This window comes from Rutilus rutilus (genome assembly GCF_951802725.1).
Source record: "Rutilus rutilus genome assembly, chromosome: 12".
NCBI lineage: Eukaryota > Metazoa > Chordata > Actinopteri > Cypriniformes > Leuciscidae > Rutilus > Rutilus rutilus.
This window is the reverse complement of record NC_140217.1, coordinates 15,813,592-15,837,956: the sequence shown is the minus strand read 5'-3', so window position 1 is coordinate 15,837,956 and position 24,365 is coordinate 15,813,592. Positions and strand designations below refer to the sequence as shown.

The 24,365-nt window shown below is 39.8% G+C and overlaps 1 protein-coding gene and 1 long non-coding RNA gene across 2 annotated transcripts in view; one reads left to right on the top strand and one right to left on the bottom strand.

Moving 5' to 3' along the window:
- cygb2 (cytoglobin 2) overlaps positions 1–24,365 on the bottom strand; it is a 44,849-nt gene that overhangs the window by 5,024 nt on the left and 15,460 nt on the right. The gene's annotated exons all lie outside the window — the stretch shown is intronic.
- LOC311301300 lies at positions 16,657–17,444 on the top strand. Its single transcript, XR_014629427.1, has 3 exons — positions 16,657–16,746; positions 17,042–17,080; positions 17,370–17,444. It is a non-coding gene; the product is annotated as an uncharacterized lncRNA (long non-coding RNA).

Here is a 24,365-nt window from a genome sequence, read left to right as displayed (position 1 = left end):
CTGCTCTGCCCGCGCCGCCCAGGCGTCCTGCTCTGCCCCCGCGCCGCCCAGTCGTCCTGCTCTGCCCGCGCCGCCCAGGCGTCCTGCTCTGCCCGCGCCGCCCAGGCGTCCTGCTCTGCCCCCGCGCCGCCCAGGCGCCCTGCTCTGCCGGCCCCGCCCAAGCGGCTCGCCCTGCCGGCGCCACCCCAGCGACCGGTCACGTCTGCCGAGCCTGTGTCTTCGGACAAGATGGCCACCGCCGAGCCTGTTCACGTCACGTCTGCCGAGCCTGGGTCTTCGGACAAGATGGCCGCCGCCGAGAGTGTTCACGTCACGTCTGCCGAGCCTGTGTCTTCGGACAAGATGGCCGCCACTGAGACTGTTCATGTCACGCCAGCCGAGCCTGTGTCTTCGGACAAGATGGCCGCCGCCGAGCCTGTTCACGTCACGTCTGCCGAGCCTGTGTCTTCGGAGAAGATGACCGCCGCCGAGCCGGTGGTGTCTGTTCCTGAGCCGGTGGTGTCTGTTCCTGAGCCGGTGTTGTCTGTTCCTGAGCCAGTGTTGTCTGTTCTTGTTCCTGAGCCGGTGGTGTCTGTTCCAGTTCCTGAGCCGGTGGTGTCTGTTCCAGTTCCTGAGCCGGTGGTGTCTGTTCCAGTTCCATGGCCGCCCGAGGGGTCGTCTCCGCCCTGGCCACCCGAGGGGTCGTCTCCGCCCTGGTCACCTGAGGGAGAGTCTCCGCCCTGGCCGTCCGATGGACTGTCGTTTCAGCCCTGGCCGCCTGCACGACCTGCTCCGCCCTGGCCACTCGAGGGAAAGTATGCTTCGCCCTGGCCGCCCGATGGACTGTCGTCTTCGCCCTGGCCGCCAGATGAACTGTCACTCCCTGTCCCGTTTCCCTCCATGGACCTGGCCCCCCATCCCTCCCCCTGATCCTCCACCAGTCCACCTCCCGCCTGGACTCTTGTTTTGTCTGTCATGTCTTGGAGCGTCTGGTAGCCGCTCCGTAGAGGGGGGGTTATGTCACAGTGTCTGGTTTGAGTTCCCTTGGTCACCACTAGATGTCCTCCTTCCCCACGGTGTCTGTCACATTATGAACTACATTCCCCACGATCCTTGTTTCTTCATTGCACTCAGCTGTCCCTTGTCACTAATCATTGCACTCAGCCAATTCCTCATTAGCATTGTCATTTCCCTGTGTATATAACCCTGTCTGTTTTAGTATGTGTCACGGAGTCCTTGTAATTATCACACCACTTCCGAGTTCTGTTCTTGCCCGTTTGTCTTGTGCCTGTTTATGTTGGATTGCTACTTTGGTTTTGACCCCTGCCTGGACTGGATTTGAGTAACGGATTTCCCTTAATAAATATACATACTGCACTTGGATCTTCTCTCTATTTCCTACGTGTGGATCGTGACAGTGTGCTCCAAAACAATGACAAAATTTGCATTTAGAAGATATAAGCATTCAACACTTAAAGTTTCTCACTTCCGCCAATATGGATCAATGATTTTGATGAAATCACCTTGCACTTCAGCTTCTCATCTACTTTTCTGTCCGATCAAATGCTCTCTAGAATCGAAAGCATCCCGCCCCCTACATTATAAATAGACGCTGAAATTGCAACTAAAATTGGTCACTTGTTCACACATTTAATATTTTCGACATGGTGAATGCCACATAGTGCACTATATATGGGACAGGCAACGATTCAGACAGTGTAAATATGCTTTCCATTGGGGTGAATGAAGTTTGGTTTCACATTAGTGTCACGTGAACCGCTGCAGTGTGCACACAGTCTGCTCTGGTCCAGAGACTTTACAGGACAGAGCAGATCATATACACAAGAAAATGTATCAGACCCATTTGAATTCAGCAAAGAATGCTATTTTAAATGATGTTTTATTAACAAAGTTCGGGAGGAGCAGGTTCAGATAATTAACCAAATTATGCACAGCTGGAGATTAATCAGTAATCAACTCAATGACAGAGTATAAATTCACAGCAGACCTATCTATGTTCATTGAAAGTTTGTCAGCATCCCTCCTCCACCCCCTCTCCTCACTTCCAGTTCCATCTACACTTACCAACTGGGGGAGTACTCTGGGTTCGGGCCTAACTCCGAGCTCGGAGCCCTCTCCCCGGACAGCACGCCAAATACGCATAAACTTATTGTACTATTATATGTAGATGTGAACTCGTGAAAGTGATATGGAGGAGATTATGAGGAGAAATTGTCAGACATTAAGAGGAAACTGCAGTTTTACCGAACTCGACGGCTTGTGATATAAATGCATGTGCTTGTGATGCACGACCCAGTTGTGATATAAATGAAACGAGGTGGAGCTGTTCGATATGTCCGGCCCTGTCTTCCTGTTTCAGTGGAAATTACGTCAGCACATTCGATAATGGTCCAGTGGGCCTTTAACATGGGCTCAATCAGAAATAATATATTGAGCCAATGGAAAATGTAGTTTACCAAACTGTGTTGTTGGTCCAATTAAATATTTTAAATATATTTTAATAGCCATTTTATTTCTCACTGTACCAAGAGAAAAAGAAAAAGAAAAACATAAATATATTAAGCAAAATACAGAACACAGACAACAGGGTTGGCATTTTGTCACTTGACTTTATTAACAAATCAATTCCAACACAGGATATTTTGTGAAAATACCTTATTTAAAATAAGGAAAAACAATGAATACATTCAAAAAAGTCTTCTGTATAACAGGATGTGCTGAAGAAAACTTTCAAAAGCAGCACTGCATAGGTTTTAAAATCTGCAAATAAAAATAAATGACAAAGGACAAATAAATTACAAAGTTCCCTGCATCACATCTGACAGCTGACAGAACAGAAGTTACTTAATTATATAATGAGAATGATTCTTGTGTCAGGCGATGCAGATTTTGCTTTATTGTTTATTTTGTGGTATGTAAATATATCCAGATTTTCAGGACTGCTTAAAGGATTAATAAAAATAATCACACGCTTGACATGTTTGATATTAAAAGGCAGTAAGTGTCTAACAGCACTGTGTTCTCATAGCCTGGCTAACGTCAGACCTCGTCTCATTGAGACGTGGTCTGGGAACCACATGTTCATTTTCTCGTCTTTGAGGCGTGGTTTACGAATGCCCAGAGCCGTTTATTGGGCGCTACGAATGTCTATCAAATGCGCCTGTACGTAGGTCATAGCCAATCGTTTCAATTATACCAGATGACGTATGTAGAGCGACAGAAATTTGACGAGGAAGAAGACGATGGGTCAAGTTGATATATGAGGCTTTTGCCAAAGCAGGGCAAAAACATCCTTCTTGGTTATGAAATGGTTTAACGCCAAAAGTTGCTCTTTTTTCAAAATAAACGTACGTTCTAAACTACTTAGAACACTATCTAACGCTGCATCGAAAGGTAACTTCGCGTCTGATGCCATGTTGGATCCATAGATATAAACAAACTGCTTCGGTGTATCGCATAGACTGAAATTCATCGTCTTGCTGCTCCCTCCCCGTTCTGTGATTGGTTCCCTTTTTGAGGGGAAAATCTGGTCCATAGTGTCCAGGCTGCCTAGCAGCGTGAATAAAATCGCGCTGCGCTCAAGGCAGCATGGGGAAACCCAGGCTAGTGTTCTCACATATCCCACAAATTACATCTCAGAAGCAAACAGTATTTTAGACATATGACATGAGGACAATAAAACTATTGGCTACCATCAGATAATTATGTGGTAACTGGGAAAACACGATCATGAAACCAATGAATGCATGAACTCGCAATTCCACAAAATGCCTTTTAAACTTTATACCGGGTCCTGAACTTTGGAGTATAATTTCAGTGCTCAATACTTACCATAACGTCTTGAAACTTGGGGACGATGAATATCTGTATTCTCTTTGGAATGTTTGTTTCAGTCTTCAGCACCGGCTGGCTTTCTTTGATAAAAATCTTTGATTTTTAATGAGAATAAAAGCGAGGCTGTGAGGGATAAACCCATCTCTTCAGTGGGTTGTACTGTTATTTAATGTGTTTTTGGATTGTTCTGCTTACGAAACACTGCAAAAATGTCTTTCCAAGAAATTTCTGTAGACAAAAAAACTCTAGAACACATGAGCTGTGGAACATTATTAGTGATCTAGGAGCTTTTTACAGCGGATGCCATTGATAACATGGCAAGTCTATTCCTCACAGCCTCGATTTTATACCTGTCATACTCATGGCTCTGAATTAGGTGGAGCGTCGGCTACATTTGTGGGGTTCGCAAATAGAACAAGTGGAGGGGTTTGAGAAGGCTTTGGCCCTTTCTCAGCCCTCAGCTTTGAAGTGGGGGATATTGGTGATTCGCCAGCCGTATCCCTGATGAGGGATATGAGGAGCTCATGGAGGTTGTGTCTCGTTTTCTAAATGAAACATTGACTGGCCAGCCGAGAAGCGGGATGCGAAGAGAAAAATCAAGCTACATTAGCAGTCACAGCCACAACCTCCACGTCAGGGCTTACTGTTAGTCCCAGATCTCCACACTGAGGTGGAAGAAGCCATTCTCCTCCCGCCTAACCAGTCCCACGGTTCACCACTATTCATTGATTGTGGGGCTAAAGGGGAATGACTATGGGACGATGTCCAGGGTTGAAGAGACACTGGCTGCTTATCACTCCCCTGACGCTGCGTTGTTCTGTAAAGCCCCGATGCAAGCCTTGATCTATGAATTCTTAGCTGGTGGGCAAGTTGTACATGGCAGCATGTCAGGCCAGCGCTTGTTTACACACATTGGGTACCTTACAAGCGTGCCAGGCTGACCTGCTCAGGGAGCAGGCCTACTATAAGGCCTAGAGCTTTGAATATCAAAGGCATCAGCCCGGGCAGTGCTTTGGCTCTAAGGGAGCATACTCAACCATCCCAAATGGGAGGATGGAGTATCTAATCGGTCTCTACCTGAGCCTGGGTGATGAAGGGTGATATCATACGAGCTATGGTTAGCAAGGTACTCTAAATAATGACCCTAAAAAGGGGAGTAATATCAGCATGACCATGAGGAATGTATCAGGGTCAAGTGGCCAACAACATTCAACCTTATGACTTGAATTATTTTATTCAAGGGGCTCAGCGGAAAAAATCCTTTTTTCAATTTTAAGGGCTAGCTGGATAAACCAGCTACAATACTCAGCTCTAAAGGGTAGAGGCCTGAGCATACTGCTTCTTACTTTCTAGAGAGAAAGGCCTGACAACGCCCATGAGATATCTGCATGGGAGGCTTTTTGAAGGTAGCCTGCTACCTATGCTGCTATCTACCCTGTAACACCACTAGAATTTTTACACCTAGTGCAAAAGGCGGGCCTTGGCTAGATGACTCTTGTAGTAAGAGGAGGCCAGTGCTACACTGTAAATGATTTCTGTTGTTTTCGCAGCATTATACTGTTTTTCTCAACAGTTTCTTGCTGTATAACCTATGTACAGTATGTTATTGTAGATTTTGTTGCTTTTACAGTATTATTTTGTATTTTCAACAGTTATGTACTGTGCACACAGTTGACAGTATGTTACTGTAGATTTTCAATGCATTCTGGGAAATTATTAGTTACTGTAAATCTAAATACAGCAGTGCAAATTGACCGCGAAAAACACCACTTCACAATTCCACAAGTAAAATTGCTAGCCTACTAACGTTACCCTTACATAAAACATTTTCAGGACTGGGTGACCATTAACAGTCTTAATTTCTGTCAGTGGGGGGTGCATGAGAGCGCATTTGAATGAGTTTTTCTGTTGTGTCAGTGCATGGATAGACCTGTCGTTTCTGCCGACCTGGAACTTCGTCAGATATGGTAAGTAATAAATCTTAATATTTGTATGCATGGATTCTAGCTAATAACTTTAAAATGATTTAGAGATTATGACCAGGATTTAGATATTTAATTTAATTTATTCTCAACATTTTACTATAAGCTGTGTACAATATAGGCTACTCTAGGTTTCAATGTAGTTTGGGACATTGGTGTTACTTTAAATTTAAATAGGCTACAGTAGGCTAGTACGAAATGACCGCGAAAAATAACCACAAGCTGCCGTTTTATGAATAACTCTTCAGTTCCCTGAGTATAACGTTGAGAGCGCAGGCCTTTGCAGGCCTCCTCTGTGTCTGTCGGCGAAGTTTTCGCCATAAATATCTGGTTAGTGATGAATCTTTATCTTTGTTTTATGCAAACTAAATAGTAGCAGGTTAATGTTAGTTTAGAAGAACTGCCCGCGGCTTATGTTCTATAACGCCTGTAACGCGGATTTCCTCATGTTGATAGCTAGCCTACTTGATTATTAAATATAATTTTATAAACATAGATTGCATATGTAGCCTCTTATGAGGTCAGAATGATCTAATAATTGTGTTATTTACCATTTTAAGTCGGTGGAAGCGCCTGCGCGTTCATTATTTTATATATCACGTTGGGAATTGAAAATCGATCAATGTATCCTGAAATCGGATACCCAAGGTTAGGATTCGGATTCTTGTTATAAAATTTAAATTTTCGATTCCTCTTATTGATTTATTCGCGCTTGTTTTTGTCTAAATCAGAAATTTCTTTTACACGTCTGTGAGGACCTGACCTGGCGATCTGCCAGGACCTTGTGCAGTTACCTCAGTCTATGTTCATTCATACACTTTTGTTACAAATTGACTTCTATTAGTAACACCAATGGCTTTTTATTTTGCACAAGTGATGGTTTAGAGCTTATCCCTTTACAGTCTATGGCTTATCCCCTATTGTGATGTGACTTATTACAGATGATGCTACATATTGTGATCACTCTTGATTCAGTTGGAAATTTTTTTTTGTGTGTTTACAGGTTTCTTGTCAGGATAAATCCTGAAAATTCGAAATGAACATCACAGTTCCAGGTGAGCAGAAAGAGTGCGAAGGTTGTTCGGAGGAAGACCATGGCCTGGAATGCACACGTTGCATCTTACATCAGGGACTTTGCAGAATATGATTGGCAAAATCATTAAGGTAAGAGTAATATTAGGGATGTGCAGTGGAGCCCATATCTGTAGAAATGATTTGTGCCTGAATCTGTATTTAGAAAAATCCAAAAAGGGTGGAAATGACTTAAACCATAAATTTTTCAAACTGATAGTCTGTTTTATAATGTAATTAATGTTCCCTTCACAGTTTCCATTTAACAAATATGCCTTGTATAAGTCAAATAATTTGTCTTTTAATTAAAACATGAAATGGTAAAAAATAGGGTTGAGTGATATGGTCAAATCATCTTGATAAAATTTTTCATATCAGTCAGTGTTGATCATTATCACAATCAATGTAAAATATTTATTTATTTTAAGTTTTAAATGTTCTCAAACATACATTAAATAATGAAGACAACAGGTAAAGTTAAAATATAATGAAATGTAATAGGGGTGGGAATCTTTTTGATTCAACGATTCGATTCAAATCAATTCTTTGGGTCACGATTTGATTCAAAAGAGGCGGTACTTTTGAAATTGGGAATTCTCTTTTGAATCAAATTTCATTTTGATATATGCATAGAATAGATTTAAAATATATGATCAAATCTAAAATCAAATCTGTGCATATATCTAAATGAAATTTGATTCAAAATCGAGAATCGATCAGAAGAGAAATGATCAGCAGCTACTGTTAGCCCCAATCGAGCGCATTTCAAGCGCAGACACATTTCATATATAAATGGCCATGCCCACTCTTCCGTGAAAAATAAGGTGGATACCATAGGAAAAAAAAATTCTCCTAAAAAGGTGTTGATAATGTGAGTTAGGTTTTTTTGATTATTAGTTGTATGTTTTGCCTCTGATTGATTTGTGCTTATCATTCCTTGCAGGATTATCAGAAGTGTTGTCGCTCTTCTACCACTTGACACCATCACTACCCTCCTCACCTGGCCTTCATCCTCACCTGTCTTGCTTTCTTTCTAAGTTTCTTTTTTACCTGTTCAGGATCATTTTTGCATGAATTGAAATACATGAATTGTTCACTGATCTTAATTATTAAATATATATTGTTCATTAGTCTTCTTTTAAAACAGATTTTTATTGTTGTATTATATTACATTATTATTACTAATGTATTGTTTAAAAATACACAATAAACCTTGTTGTGCAGTTAAAGCTTCAATTGTTCTTTTTTCTATTTCCCATTAACAGTTAAAATAATATTCCTACAGATTTTCTACATATTCTACAGGTAACACAGTAGCACTATAAAAGTAATAAAATAACATTTCATAACTGTATAATACTATACAGTATTATTAAAAATCAACGGTGTAATACTGTGTTTTAACGTGGGAAAAAATTACAGTAAAATAATGTATTTAATTTTACAGTATGCTTAACAGTACTGTATTTAGTGTTACAGTAATTTTACTGTTGAATGAAATACAGCAACTACTGGATAATTGTTGCCAGTAAGTTACTGTTAATTTGACAATACATTTTTTACAGTGTAGGAAAAACTAGATTTACGGGAATAAAATCTCATGATGGGCTCTAGCTCTAAGTAACCTACACTCAGATACTGAGAGACTCAAGGCGAGAATGCTTAGCAGACCGCCACCATTGCAACCAAACTCTGTCACCCATCGATTTATGTGACCGCGTGATGACCACACATTGACAAGGGTAACTCTGCATGTATTCATTTCCCAACACATACATTCCACCTATACATTCACATACTGATACAGAGTAATTTTCTTTCTCTTCCTCTACCCTTTAATTTAAGTTTATAATATAGATTTGAAGGTTTATGTTATATCTGATAAAAACGCTACACAGATTTTGTTTGACATAATTGCAATTTTGTATTTATTTATTTTAGTACTTCGTTCATTGGTTTGGAGTGCACACTTACTAGCTTGCATTGTGCTATTTCTGTTCTCTTATCCTTGTTTCTATTGAGTTTAAGTTACTGTGAGGTGGATTGAAGGTGAGATGAATGACATTGGCTGTGGTGTGTGCATCTATCAGTTACAGCAGTCTTGACTGAAAAAAGGCTGATGCTCGTGCAGCAGTAGAGATTTATGGCCTGAGGGTTCCTCTTGCCGATACCAACTAGAAGCTATGTCATGGGGGGAGAAGTGAACGGAATTTGATTTTGATTGGTTCTTATTTATTTCTATTATTAACATTTATTGTTTTGGATTTATTTTATTTGTTATCATATTTACTTTGACCAGTTGAATTGTAAATAATTTGCAGGTTTTCCCCTGGTTTTTTTTGTAAGTAAGCTCACAGTTTGTCTTAAATACCTGTCTGTTGTCTCAGTGTCACAGGTTGTAGGGAACACGAAAACAATGATAAAGGATATAACTCACAGATAATGACACACAGGAGAACCTCCACAACACATTAATGAGACTGGACAAAAAACACTGAAAACACAGGAACTTATATACAGACGATAATAGACCTTTCTCACAATAACCGGAAATATGTAATCGTTGTGGAAGCGGAGTTCCTGTCAAGCGTCAACATACCAGAAAAACATAAACCCGGGCAAGTTTAAAATGGATCAAAGAGTCTACACAACTTCATTAACGGATTTGCCAAATATTACATTTGCTGATGTGACGACTCGTGGAGAAAAAACGAAATAAAGGGTAAAAAAATTTCCACGAGTCAATAAATATCAAAGTAAGTAGAGAGCGAGGCTAACTGTTACTGAACTGTTAACTAAAATGACACATCATTAGCGTGTCAATAGCTCTCGCTAGTTGCTTGCGCCATTTGTTTATGTTGCCTTGACTACGGAGGAAGTAGATTACCACGACGATTGCGTATTTCCGGTCACAAATACGGAAGTTGTGAGAAAGGTCTATAAGGTGAACACAGCTGAACAGAATGACAAATCATATGTTACCATGACGATACAAGAGTGGCGGGAAAAGAATAAAGGAAAAAGTAAGTGAAAGTGAAAGTGAAACTAAAACGACACAGACAGACTAAGGGGCTGTTTACACGACACCGTTTTCAACTAAAAACTAAAAACTTTTTATACGGTTTGGCCGTTCGTTTACACGACAATGGCGTTTTGGGCGCCCGAAAATGTAAACTTTTAAAAACGGGTTTCAAAGTGCAAGCTTTTGAAAACGGTCTTCGTGTGATCAAAAAAACTGGGTAAAATAAAACCCTTTTTTTTTATTTTTATTTTTTTATCCTGTGTTCTCATGCCTTTCTACCTGGCTTTATCACAGACCATATACATATAGTGGTGCTATTCTGATGGTAGGATTAGGATTAGGGTTAGGGTGAGAATGGGACTTAATACGGCCACGTAATTCGATGGGAAAGCCATGTAGTTTTTTTATTTAGTTTGAAGCACTTTTTCCGTAGCAGCAGTGTTATGGGAAAATTGATATTTTCTCTATATTTTATTTTCAATGATTTAACAAATGAATGCCATACATTCATTTGTCTGTATTTTGAGTTTCTTTTATGATGCTAGTACAGCTGCAGGGTGTGTGTGTGGGATTTCAGAGGTGAGAGGATTCCCGGGGTCAAGGGGGGTCCCTTTTGTTCCTTGTGTTGTGGTGGGTGACAAGAGATAACACTATAAAAATGCTGGCCAACCTCTGCTCTGGGTCTCACTCCGCCTGCAGCTGGACTGTGGATGGACTGGGAACTATTCTTGCAAGAATAAATATATTTTAAGGACAATTTGAATCATGAAGTCTCTTATGCCTGATGCTGTTTTGTTAGTTGTTTGTTTTTGCCTCAACAAGCTGGTGTCAGAAGTGGGATCCATGAGGTTTCTTCTGGCCATGAGAAAGCGTATTGACGGACTGATCACCCTAAAGCACAAAAGGCTTTAGTCTTACCTCGCCGAATTGAGAGAGAAGAGCCAAAACTGCTATCAGGGCCAGGAGGAACCCACTGGATTCAGAAAGAACTCGGAGGCAGTAAAAGCATCTCGGGTAAGAGACAGTTAAATTATTTTGATAATTGTGAGTGAACATGAACCATAGTGGCTGGAACTATCTCTTTGGTACGGGCAGAGAAGGTTTTCGAGGGGGAGATTGTAACAAGCAGGGCTCTACAGTGCGAGCATTTCTCTCGCATTTGCGTTTACACCTTTATGGACAGACAATGAGTTTAAGTCTTTGTTAAGAGAGCACATGGACTCAATCGTGACTGAGAAAGTCAGATTGAAATTAACAAAGAAATTTGGCATTGATCCAGACAAAGTCAGAACAGTCTAAAGCGCAACTCAGAGCTAGAGAAACAGATCAAAGAGCTCCGTACTCATTTAGGAGAAGGCCTACACTGTAAAAAATATTTTTGCAATTTAGTTATTTCAACTTATTTTTGTGAGTAGAGATAACTAGATTGTCCAGACAACAAAAAATTGTAAGTTTTCTTGTCCTCAACTAGACTGAAAGTTGAATGAACGACTTAAATTGTTATTTTAACTCAAAAATGTATGTTTAAACAACTGCACTAGATTTTCTGTTGAATTAACAAGTATAATTGTTATTTTAACTTATAAATGTAAGTTGAAACAACTGCACTAAATTTTCTGCTGGTTTTACTTCAATTATACTCTAATGCTTTATTAGAAGTAAATTTGTAAACTAAACTTAGTAAACTAAACTTAATTTATCTATATATCTTGCTGTCTGGTAGACTGCATAAAAACCTAAACTTCAATTTTATTAGTGTGTACATTAAAAACATTACACTGTAAACCCCAATGTTGTCGTTAATAAAGAAATCAAGTTGTCATAACTTAACATTACTTACAAGTTTTTGCATCAAAAATTAAACATTTGATTTTAATGTACTCATCTGGCAGCAAAAATCTTTCAGATTAAGATTTTAAGTGTTATGCACTCAAAATGTCAAGTAGGCTAATTTAAATGATTCCCTATGTGTCTGTTTAATATGATTGTGCCTGAAATTCTGCCTTGACAACACGCTGATTGGTCGATGCACAAGGCAGTAGGTTTTTTGTTAATCGTGAATTTGCTGATGCAGGCAGCAGGCCAGAGGCACTGACACTGCATAAAAACAGTAATTTCGGGGTTAAAACGGAGCCGGCCCGTCCATCACGTAGCCTACGGACATTTCAGGCTTCGCATTTGGAACTGAATCACACAAGACCATAGACAGTATATAAACACAAGACTGACGCAGGCTGTAAATGGAATCTTTTTTTGAACCGACTCTCGAGCCTCTTCTCCCCCTCCCCCGCTGACTCACTGCAGTTCTTGCGCGCGCAGCCGCAGAGAGCGTCCGGTATTTTCTGAGAAAACGTATGGTAAGTGTGAATTCATAAAACTATTTTAAATAACATGTTTGCCAGAACATAACGTCAACATTTGTTCAATGTTCTAACGTTTTTATTTTTTACTGTATTTTCTAGACCGACATTGTTTTCGAGCCGTTAATTCCCGCTCCTGCTCCATTCAAATCTTGCGCGCTGATAACGTCCGGTATTTTCTGTGAGATTTACATCAGACGAAGGTAAGTTTGAATTCATAAAATCATTGTAAATAACATGTTTACCATAAAACAACGGCAAAGTTTTTCAATGCCATATTTTATCTGAACCGTATTTTATATAAGTTAGCCCACTGCCTTCGTTACTGCGTACGCTGACATCGTCCAGTGTTTTCAGACGTTTAGCCTATATCAGACGAGGGTAAGTGCAAATTCATGAAACCTTAAAATAGAGTATTTACCAAAACATAAGATTTGGTGTTGATTTAAATTGAGTGTGTTTATGTTGTAAAATAAATCTAGCTATCTTAGTTAGTCTAACTTAGTTAGGTACGTTAACTGCTAACTGATGTTACTTAACTTAGCATCTGCAACTGTAACTAACGTTACACACATTTCTAAGTTAGTCATTAGTTAAATATTCACGTTTATTAATTAATTAACTGTTAATTATTTAGCTAGTGTGCTTGAGTTGTTAACGTATTCTCCTTTGACAAATTAGTAGACACTTTCTTCTCAACTGTCCTCAGAGGCTTCAGAAACAGCACTGAAGGAAGCTGACTTTTGATTGATGTGAGGCAGACAAAGCCGAAAAGGTTTTAGCTATGTACTTAAAAATATATCATATTTGTTAAAGTGCAGTGTATCACTCCATTTGTTTGTTTTAATGTTCTAGTAAGTGTAGAAATCTACCATGTACTTAGTTTTATTATGATGTAATGTACTGTGCAAGTTATATATATGTCACGGTATCAAATGAGGAGAAGGATTTGCAGGTTAACAGTGTTTAATAAAAACATAAACTCACAGCCGTACACAAAATGATAATCCAAACAGGTGACACAGAGAAGGCAACAGAACAACCAGTGACATCAAACAATGAACCAGCAAAAGACACACACAAAGACACAGCTTATATATGCAGGTTAATGGGAAACAGCTGGTGACAAATGATCAATGATTAACAGACAGGAGTATGGGAAATGCAGTTCATGATACATATGACAGTGAGGGGAAGAGACATCTGGTGGCAACTCAGGGAACAACACTAATACAATACAATAAACACAAAACACAGTCTCACACTGTGACAGTACTCCCCCCTAAAAGGAGTGGCTTCCAGACACTCCATAAGACCAAGCACAAAAGTTCAGGTGGGTGGAGGAACGGAGGTGGATCTGGGGGAGGGATGGAGGGTCTAGAACCCCAGGGCGGGGCCGCAGGCGGTGCAGGGAGCCAGGGCGGGGCCGCAGGCGGTGCCGGGAGCCAGGGCGGGGCCGCAGGCGGTGCCGGGAGCCAGGGCGGGGCCGCAGGCGGTGCAGGGAGCCAGGGCGGGGCCGCAGGCGGTGCAGGGAGCCAGGGCGGGGCCGCAGGCGGTGCAGGGAGCCAGGGCGGGGCCGCAGGCGGTGCAGGGAGCCAGGGCGGGGCCGCAGGCGGGACCAGAGACCAGAACGGCGCTGGAGACCAGGGTGGTGCTGCAGGCATCTCCAGACACCAGAGCCGAGCTGCAACCCATGGTGGTGCTGGCGGTAACAGGAACCTGGGCAAAGAAGCACAAGAGGCCCTATGGGCCAGGTTAGCTAGGGCAGACAGTTCAACTAGCTTGGGGTCGGCCATCTTGGGCCAGGCAGAGAGTTCAAGGAGCTCGGGGACGGCCATCTTGGGCCGGGCAGAGAGTTCAAGGAGCTCAGGGACGGCCATCTTGGGCCGGGCAGAGAGTTCAGGGAGCTCAGGATCGGCCATCTTGGGCCAGGCAGAGAGTTCAGAGACCTCGGAGTCATCCATCTTGGGCAGGACGGAGAGACTTTCAGTCGTGACAGGAAGTGCAGTAGACTCATGTTCAGACCTCTCAGCTGTGACAGGAAGTGCAGTAGACTCAGGTTCAGACCTCTCTGCCGTGACAGAAAGTGCAAGAGATTCAGGTTCATATTCCTCAGCCGTGACAGGAGGTGCAAGAGACTCAGGTTCATCTTCCTCAGCCGTGACAAGAAGTACAGTAGACTCAGGTTCATATTCCTCAGCCGTGACAGGAAGTACAGTAGACTCAGGTTCAGACCTCTCCGTCGTGACAGGAAGTGCAAGAGACTCAGGCTCAGACCTCTCAGCCGTGACAGGAAGTTCAAGAGACTCCGATTCAGACTTAACGGCCGATTCAGGTTCATGGGCTTGAGAGACATCTTGCTGAACAGAAGAGCAGAAAGCAGACCACACACACCACAGAGCCATGGTAAACACAGGAAATACTGAGTCCAATGAACATACCTCTGGTGCCTTCCTGAGAACAGGTGCAGGCATGATGATAGCCCTCCTTAGAACAGGTGACGCTGAGACAACAGCCATCTGGAGTGTAGGGGCAGGTATAACCCCAGCAGTCTCAAAAATAGGTGCAGGCATAGTGACAGCCATCTTGGGTACTGCTGCTGGCTTGGCGGCGGCCATTTTGAGGACGGGTGCAGGCTTGGCAGTGGCCCTCGTGAAAACCGGCATCGGGGTTGGAAGGCCAGCCCTCCGCACTGACCTTAATGGAGTCTCTGCCAGACTAGACCTCAGACGCTGGGTTCTGGCATGGATAGGAGAGAAAGGTGAGGCAGCCATCCTGTGAAGTGGCTCTGGTGCGGCAGCCATCTTGTGAAGTGGCTCTGGTGCGGCAGCCATCTTGTGAATAGGCTTGGGTCTCCTCTCCATCTCCCTCTCTCGTGGCCGACGCTCGGGAAAGAGTGAAACAATCATGTCTCTAGCACTCGCTACATCCATAATTGGCTCGGGTGTGGCAGCCATCTTGTGAAGAGGCTCAGGTGTGGCAGCCATCTTGTGATATGACTCGGGTGTGTATTCCCGCAGGCCCAGAGTCCCAACACACAACGACCGGTGCGCACTACCTCCCCTCAAAAAATTGCTTGGACGGGGTCTCCTCCCTGACCTCCGAGAAGAATTCACCTTAGTCTTGGAAAAGACCCGAATCATCTCCCCGGTAAGTGCCTTGAAAGAGGCACAGCATGGGTCCCGTCTCTCCCACACCTCTGTTCCCCATGTGGCTGCTGGACCGGTCAGCAGCAGTAGCACGAACGCTACTTTCGATTCCTCAGTTTCGAAAGTCCTGTGATGCATATCTAGATGCAGAGAACACTGATTAATAAAGTCTTCACATAACTTAGGCTCACCAGCGTATCTCTCAGGGAAGTCCGTGCTAGGCTCCGGCTGACCACTCGACTCCGTGGGGTTGGGGGAAATGGATGGTGTGGGCGACACGGAACCACTCTGCAACAACAGGAGCTGTTGTTGCAAATCCGCCACCCTGGTACTCAGTGCCTCTCTCACCCGCTCCAAGTTGCTCTCCTGTGTCAGATCCATAGCAGTGATACAAAAATAACTCCGGCTACAAATAACTCCTGTGGCTGATAACCCGCTCCTTCCTTAATGGCTGGTTCATTCTGTCACGGTATCAAATGAGGAGAAGGATTTGCAGGTTAACAGTGTTTAATAAAAACATAAACTCACAGCCGTACACAAAATGATAATCCAAACAGGTGACACAGAGAAGGCAACAGAACAACCAGTGACATCAAACAATGAACCAGCAAAAGACACACACAAAGACACAGCTTATATATGCAGGTTAATGGGAAACAGCTGGTGACAAATGATCAATGATTAACAGACAGGAGTATGGGAAATGCAGTTCATGATACATATGACAGTGAGGGGAAGAGACATCTGGTGGCAACTCAGGGAACAACACTAATACAATACAATAAACACAAAACACAGTCTCACACTGTGACAATATATGATTGTTTTCAGGCCAGTTGGTAAATGCTGCCATTCTTCTCAAATACTGCTGCTCTTCAAAGAACAGAGTCATTCATCAGGTAACACACACAAAAATAGTTTTTGTTTGAATACCATTTAGTTTCCCAAGTTATCTTGTATTTTATTTAGTTAATGAAACGGCAAGAAAGCACTTTGACTTGCTTTATTTCCATTCTTGTTGCTGTCCAACTAACAAAATTGCTTTGTATTGTTACATTTTTATTATTATATCACTCTAACCTGTTATTTACAATTATGAGCACAGATTAATTAAATTACACTAAAAAATTGTCTAGCAGTTTTTATTCATGGTCAGATTCAATCCATCATGGATGGATTTGAGCACATAGACGATTCACTGATTTTTTTACTTCCTTGTGTTCAAGCTTCAGTCAAGTTGATTAAAAGCTGCTTGTTCACCAACCGGACCAAACAGGATTTTTTCTTTCACCAGTTTCATCTCAGTTGCAGAGCTCTACCAGATATAGGTAAGTCTTCACCACAATCTTTGAATTAAAAAAAAAGTTACTGTCAAATTGAATCGTTATGGGTGATATAAATAGCAAGTAATACGTCTGTGGTTTGAAATGTCACGGTTTTCATTATTACTATTCAGTGTTTGGATTTTGCCTCGCGCCATTTCAGTGCGCTTTTGTTCATGTTTTAAGAAATCTTGATAATAGGGTGAATTATTCACAATGTTGTCACAAATTTAAAGGGGTCATATAATGCCATTTTTGCACAAGCTAATATGAGTCTTTTTTTCTTTCTTTTTTACCTCAGTCACTTCAATTCAACTCAGTTGCAGAGGGCCAGATATACGTAAGTTTTGACCACAATCTTTGAATTACAAAAGTAAATGTCATATTGAATCGATATGGGTGATGTACAATTAATACGTCTGTGGTTTGAATGTTTTCATTATTTCATTATTTTTAGTTTGGATCTTGCGCCATGTCATCACGCTTATGTTCATGTTTTAAGAAATCTTGATAATAGGGTGAATTAGTCATGATATTGTCACAAATGTAAGATTATTGAGTGTATTTCAAATCAGAGTGTTTTGCACATAGAAGATTCGCTCATTGTATTTCCTCGTGTTGACTCACAGGTTCCGTCAAGTTGACTAAAAGCTTGTTCATCAACCGGATTTATTACCTCAGTCACTACATAAGTTGCAGAGCACCAGATACAGGTGAGTTTTCACTGCAATCTTTGGCAATCATTAAAATGAACTATCAATTTGAATTGATGTGTGTAAAATAAGTAACTTATTATATCTGTACTTTTAAATGTTACTGTTTTTATTGATATTGGAAATGGTTGTGGCGCTCTCGTGAACTCATTTTGAGGCCCACACAGAAGAAAAAGAATAGTTGAAAAAAGTATTTTTTCTTTTCTTTTTTTTACGAAGTATTCTCGTTGCTTGATAAACTTAAGGTTGAGCCACTGTAGTCACTTGGACTATTGTAACAATGTTTTTACAATTTTTTCTGGGCTGGCAGATATCGATTACCCAGCAGTCTATGAAGGAGTGAGCCAGCTCTCAGATTTCATCAAAAATATCTTAATTTGTGTTCCGAAGATGAACGAAAGTCTTACAGGGTTGGAACAACACCTTTAATGCTTTTCATAGTTTCTTTTTGAAAGGAATGTTGTGAACAGGATGTTTCATGTGTTGGTATGTTGTGGGAGTGGCATTTTAGAGTGTTTAGTTTAATTGATGAATTTGTTGAAGCTTGAGAGCATAAATAATTGGTAACTTAGTTGATATTAAAATGGCATTTAAGCCAATTCATAGGTCTTTAATGTGTTAAACAATGTTTAAACGGTATCTTTTGGAACAAAGGATGTTTCTATATTGAATGCTGTGGGTTGATCTTGTTTAATGTAACAGATTAATCCACAAGACCTGCATTGAGACAGGTGTAAAACACCTTTTCACAAGGTTGTTTTCTGCAATTTCATTGCAGTTCATTGCAAAAAAAAATTGAATTGTATATAACACCTGATGTACTTGTTACATCATAAGAAGAATGGCATCTACGCTAATGTTAGTCTTTTTGTTTATTCCAAGGTTTACTGAAGTCAGCCGGATCCGGGCCGTATCCAGATCAGGTGGTGGACCTGCGCCTGGACACGTCCACAACGCATCCCTGAAGTGCCAGCCTCATCAGCCCTGTGAAGGCCTCATCGACACTACAGCCATCAGCACTGATCCTCAACAAACTCGTCTCCATACCGGCGTGACTCCGACTTCCAGTCAGATGAAACTGGATAATATTCTGAATGTTCTGATCCAATCTGACTTCTGACCTGTAATGCTGCCTGAATCATAATCATACACTGTTCGTTCTTTGCCCAGAGGAGAACTGAGTGACTGAGCCTGGGTTCTCCCAAGGTTTTTTTTCTCCATTCTGTCACCTGATGGAGTTTTGGTTCCTTGCCACTGTTGCCTTGGCTTTTGGCTTGCTTAGTTAGGGACATTTAATATTCAACAATATTATTGATTTGCCTTACTTAAGGTGAAAGATGACGCAATTTTCTCCTAGAAACAAACTTTGTTGTATTATTTTCATGTTATCACTGTGCTGCTTTGATACAATGTGTATTGTAAAAAAGTGCTATATAAATAAAGGTGACTTAACTAATTAACTTATTGTAAATTGTATCAGTGATTGTCAATTTTACATATTTTTTTAAATCAAATGTATTTTACAAATTAATGTTCTAGTAGTAATTCATTATTTGGTACTGCTGCAGTTTTTAAAACACCACTTTAGTTGGCTGAACTTATTGGGTGTAGTTTAGAAAACTAATCTTTAGTTTGCTGAACTTATTGGGTGTAGTTTAGAAAACTAATCTTTAGTTTGCTGAACTTATTGGGTGTAGTTTAGAAAACTTAACTTTAGTTGACTGAACTTATTGGGTGTAGTTTAGAAAACTAATCTTTAGTTTGCTGAACTTATTGGATGTAGTTTAGAAAACTTAGCTTTAGTTGACTGAACTTAAATTCGAAGTTTACTTAACTAAATTAAATCAGTTCATTGTACTTTATAACTTGTCAGGTAAACTTATCCAAATTTGTCAGGTACACTTTTATAAATAAGTTAGTAAAACTCAAAAAAATCCATGCAAAAAGATAACAAAAAATAATGAGTTAAGTCAACAAAAGATTTTTTTACAGTGTACATGTACTCCTTGGGAAAAAAGTTAGTGTAGGGCCCTGTCAAGTCAATTTTATGCCGAAAACTAGCTCGTAAGTGGACGGAAGAGCCACACGTGGACGGAAGAGCCACACGGACGGAAGAGCCACACCTGATTAATTAGGTTTACTCAAAATCTCTAACCTGAGGAAGTCTTGTAAAAGTGGACGGAAGAGCCACACCTGATTAATTAAGTGAACCAGAATTAATCGAGCGCTAGAAAGTGCTCACGGAAAGATTTTGAGTAAAAAACGTAATTACAGGATGCATATTTGCTAAAACCTGGCCGATTTTGGGTTAAAAAGTCGGATCTGTTGAAGACGTTTGACAGATTAGTAAGACGCGCGTCGAAGGAAAATCCAGAAAAGAGAGAAATCAGCCAATATAGGGTCATCTCAAAGCAAGCTTGAACAAAATTTTATAGGCTACACCAGTTTTTCTGTAAAATGGAAAAATTACGGCCAGAAATGCATACAAGAAAATGAAAATAAATGCAGAAAGAATTAGCATTTAGGGAAAGATAGTAGGAAGATAGAATGTTTTTAGAACGTTTTTCTTGATAGAATTTACAAACAGTGAATTGTTGAATGGAAAAGAAGCAGATAAAAAGAGAACAGAGTCGATGCAGAAAGAACTGGCATGTACTGTAAGAGATATAATTCATATTTATGAACGCCTGTTAAGTCAAATTAAGTTGAAATGGTATGAAGTGAGTTTTAGATAAAATAAGGCATTGAGTATGATTAACATGATATAAAGATAAGGAATAATGTACGCAAATGTAAGCAAAACGGAAAAAAATCTATATTTTAGAGATAAAATAATGATTGAAATGACGATGTGAATGCTTTATTGTATTAATGTTATGAAAACAAGGGTATTTAAGAATAGATTGCCATATTTTTGTAACAAGAGTTGAAGGTGCAAGCATCTAGGATAGCTGTGTGTAATTTAGAGACTGAGAACAAGATTTAGGGAATCTTGTGGTTTCTGTGAAACAGTAGAATAAGTGGGACTGAATAATCATAATACAATCTTGTGATTTAAGTTGAATCTGCAAACTAACCATTTGATAGAAGAATAAGCTTTTAAAACCAGTGTTGATGAAATTAATGACACGGTAAAGTTTTAATACTGTATGAAGAGTAACTGAACAGTCCCGAGATAAAAGAGAGCAAATGCTGTAAGCAGTTCTGCTCATGCTCTGAAGAGATTTGCAGATGATGTTTTGTAAAAGTTTGATTGTGATTGGAAAGATAAACAATAACTTAACTGGCTCCAAACAAAGAAAGTGCCAAAATGACACAAATTTAAAGAAAAGTCTGTGTTAATATGGGTTAGAAAGTAGATTAATGTTAATATGATGAAGATTATGATTTGGCTATTGTAATTGAATTTGCAACTGGGACTGTAAAAGAAAATACAGAGAACTGCTTATCAATGGCTCTGTTTGCATTTCCTGAACAGAACACACTCTTCAGGGGTGTAAAGTAGGGTGGATATGTTAGAAAGATCAGAGTGATAAGACAGAGAGTGTTTTATTGCGGTCAGCGGGGTCATTCAGTGACTGTAAATGCCCACTGTATGACTGTAAAAGTAAATGAGGGAGAAAAGAAAGTTGATAGATGGAACTTTTGAAAGTTGTAAGAAGATTGAAAGATTTAAGTGTAAGGAATTCCTTTTGAAAGTGAAGAACTATAAAAAGTAACGGTTGACGTAAAATTACAGATAAGACTAAATGAGTTGCAAAATATTTTAAAAGTACCGGTCACTAAAAGGATGATTGTGTTTTGAATGAAATGCTTTGATAAGGTTTTAGATGATATAGAGAGACAAATCTAATGAATGATTTATAATGATAATCAAAAAAAAAAGTATCACAAGCAGAGAGCGCAGCCTCAAAAGTTGAATCATAGAAGCAGATTGATAAACTCCTAGAGAAAACATTGAAGTCAGGTATTAAATTATGGTAATTGGGAACCTGACAACTAAAATTGAGATGAAATAAACAGAAGCAGTGTTACAGGATTAACAGTTGCTAAATGTAAAATGTGTAAAAAAGGCATTTGATTAAACAAAAGCTTGTTAATGTTGATTTTAAAAAGATAAGCTTGTGATTTGCTGAAACAATTTGCTTATCTAAATCTGGCATGTGCTGTGACTGAAACTGCCACAGTTTCAGTGCAACAGAGACTCATTCTGAGTGGATATTTCTAATGTCTAAATTACAATACATGTAATTTATGGAAAAGATGCCTTAAGATGGGCTACAGTTAAAAAAAGATGGTAGATAAAGTCTGAAGTTAAAAGTTTATGAGAATGCAGTGTACCAGTCTTGAATGCCTCAAGAGTCTCTCTCTCATTCAATGTCAGCTGAAAGCTGTTGTCTGAGCCTGTGTAAAGCACAGTGTTTCAGTTGAAAATCATAGATATGGAAAAGCTAAAACAAATCATGCTACAGGCAGTTCAGATTTGACAAATTTAGAGGACAATTTGTAAATGTTTTAGAAGTAAAACTGAATGATTTTAAAGAAGTCTTTAAAATAATAATGCAGACCTTAAATGATAGTGACATTTTTGACTAGTTTATTTTAGGACCACTTCTTTGTCTGATATTCGCCTCCACCATAAAACAGGGCCGATGGCTCCGGCTACAGAAGTAACAGTACACTGAATGTACGATTGTGATCTAAATTCACTGACTATAATCTAAGCAGCTAGGTTGCTACCTTTAAGATGATTAATGAATTTAAGTGATTAAATACTGTTGTTATTAACCTGTCTCCCTGTGAACACTATTAGGTCCTAATGGCTCTGTGTGACTCTTGAATGTGCCTTTCCTGAACTCCAGAAAACAACTGATTATGTTGAAGAAAACAGTCACAGATTCTGTTATGGGGAAGAGTGGTTACCAGTGTGTACGAAGTGATTACCCCAGGGACGGGTAAGATCTTTTTTGGCCAAAAGGGCAACCTAAGACAGGGGGGTCACGCCACAAACACTGGGCATCTCCTGATGGAGGTGTTTTTATGTGAGATGGGTATGAGAGTGGCACTGAATGACTGGGAGAGGCCACCAGCATCAGCAGATCATTGAGAGGGGAGATGAGCTGTAAGAAGTTCAGTCTGCCCCAGAAAATGTGAGCCCCTCTATGCACTCACGAGAAAACCGCGTTGATTGTACACTGTAAAAAATTTGCTGTAGTTATGCAGCTGTTTGCCAGTAACTTACTGTAGATTTAAATTTGTTATTTACTGGCAACAGTTTGTTCAAAGTTAAATGAACATTAAACATTAACAAGTCTTTGTCTTTACAAAATAAAACTATAAAATAACAATCTAATGCAAAGCATTCTGGGAACCAGAAATCTTCATCAACCTTTTTCTGTTTTTTTTCCTTCAGATTTTGGTTCCCAGAATGCTTTGCATGAGGCTGTTATTTTAGTTTTATTCTGTAAAGATAAAGACTTGTTAATGTTTAATGTTCATTTAATTTTGAACAAATTGTTGCCAGTAAATAACATCAATTTAAATCTACAGTAAGTTACTGGCAAGTAGCTGCCAGTAATACTGTAATTTCTACAGATTTTTCTAACAGTGTATGGCTTGTTTTTCATCGTGACAAGCGTCTACAACTATGCCAGGGGACAACACCCTGAAGAAAAGACAATTATAGGTTAAGAGCTGATCTGAATGGGCATTCAAGAGCCAGCAGAGACCATTGAACTAATAATTATCTGTTGTGGAGACAGTAACAAAAAAATGTTGTAATGTTAGTTGCCTGATGGGCAAGGAAAACACGGAGATTGTGTTGATGTTGAACTAATGTGTCAGTTCTGACTCCTGTAGATCATTAGACATGACAAAGGACCATTATAAGATATGGTGGTGGCTAAAGATGAGAACAACTTGTGATGAGTCAAGATAATTTTCTGGAAAACAAAGGTTAGGTAAATTGAGTCTTTAAACTAAAGATAACCTTAGAAAAGATAATATCACAATGTATTTTAGATTGTTGTAATGGTTCTAATTTGAGTCAAACATTTGCATTTTGACATGTGTGAACTATTAAGGATTGACTATGACTATGATTATTTTAGTTACAGTCCTAGGAGGCTGTTGAAAAGATTATTTGCTTATAGTGAGAGAGAGAAAGAGACTGCCTGAGTGGAGGAAGGGATTATGTCTGTCTTTCTGTTATCAGTCAGCCAAAGAAAGCTGAAGCAAAGTAATAATTATGCACCAAAACAATCCAGCTGACTTTTCTAAAATCAGATGAATAATGAACAGACATGCTTTGAAACTGGTTAAGAGGCCATAAAAACATTAGATAAAAGATACAGGAAAATGTAAGGTTAAAATGTCATTTAAAATTTAAATCTTTTTAGAGAAAAGATATGAATAAGAAATATGAGCAGTTCATAGTCAGGGATGAGTGTGAGTGTTAATTCATGTCTTGTACAGTATGTGTTAGTTTAGGACAACTATTCTGTCTGAATAGTGTGTATTAATTTGTCATTAACCTCTGGAAAGAGTGTTTAAACATTATAGATGGGTTAAGGCAAATTACAAATTTGAAAGTAAGCTGAGGATTGTGAGTCAATCTGATGAGAAGGCAACACAGAACATAGGACGAGCTTTAAGTTGATTGATCATCGAGCTCTGTCTGTTAATTATTATTTTGGTCATTTATGATGTGCAGTAGATTTGAATTACTTTCTGGACAGGTTTAAGTATTGATGTGTAAATTAGAATTGTGAAGTCGTAGATAGCCGTCAGTCATGTGTTGAGAAAAAGTTATAGATTTGACAGCAACAAACACGTAGGCTAAGTAAATATCAGATTATCCAGAGAGCCCTTAACAGTTATGTATTGTAAAAAGGGGAGATTGTTATTCGACTG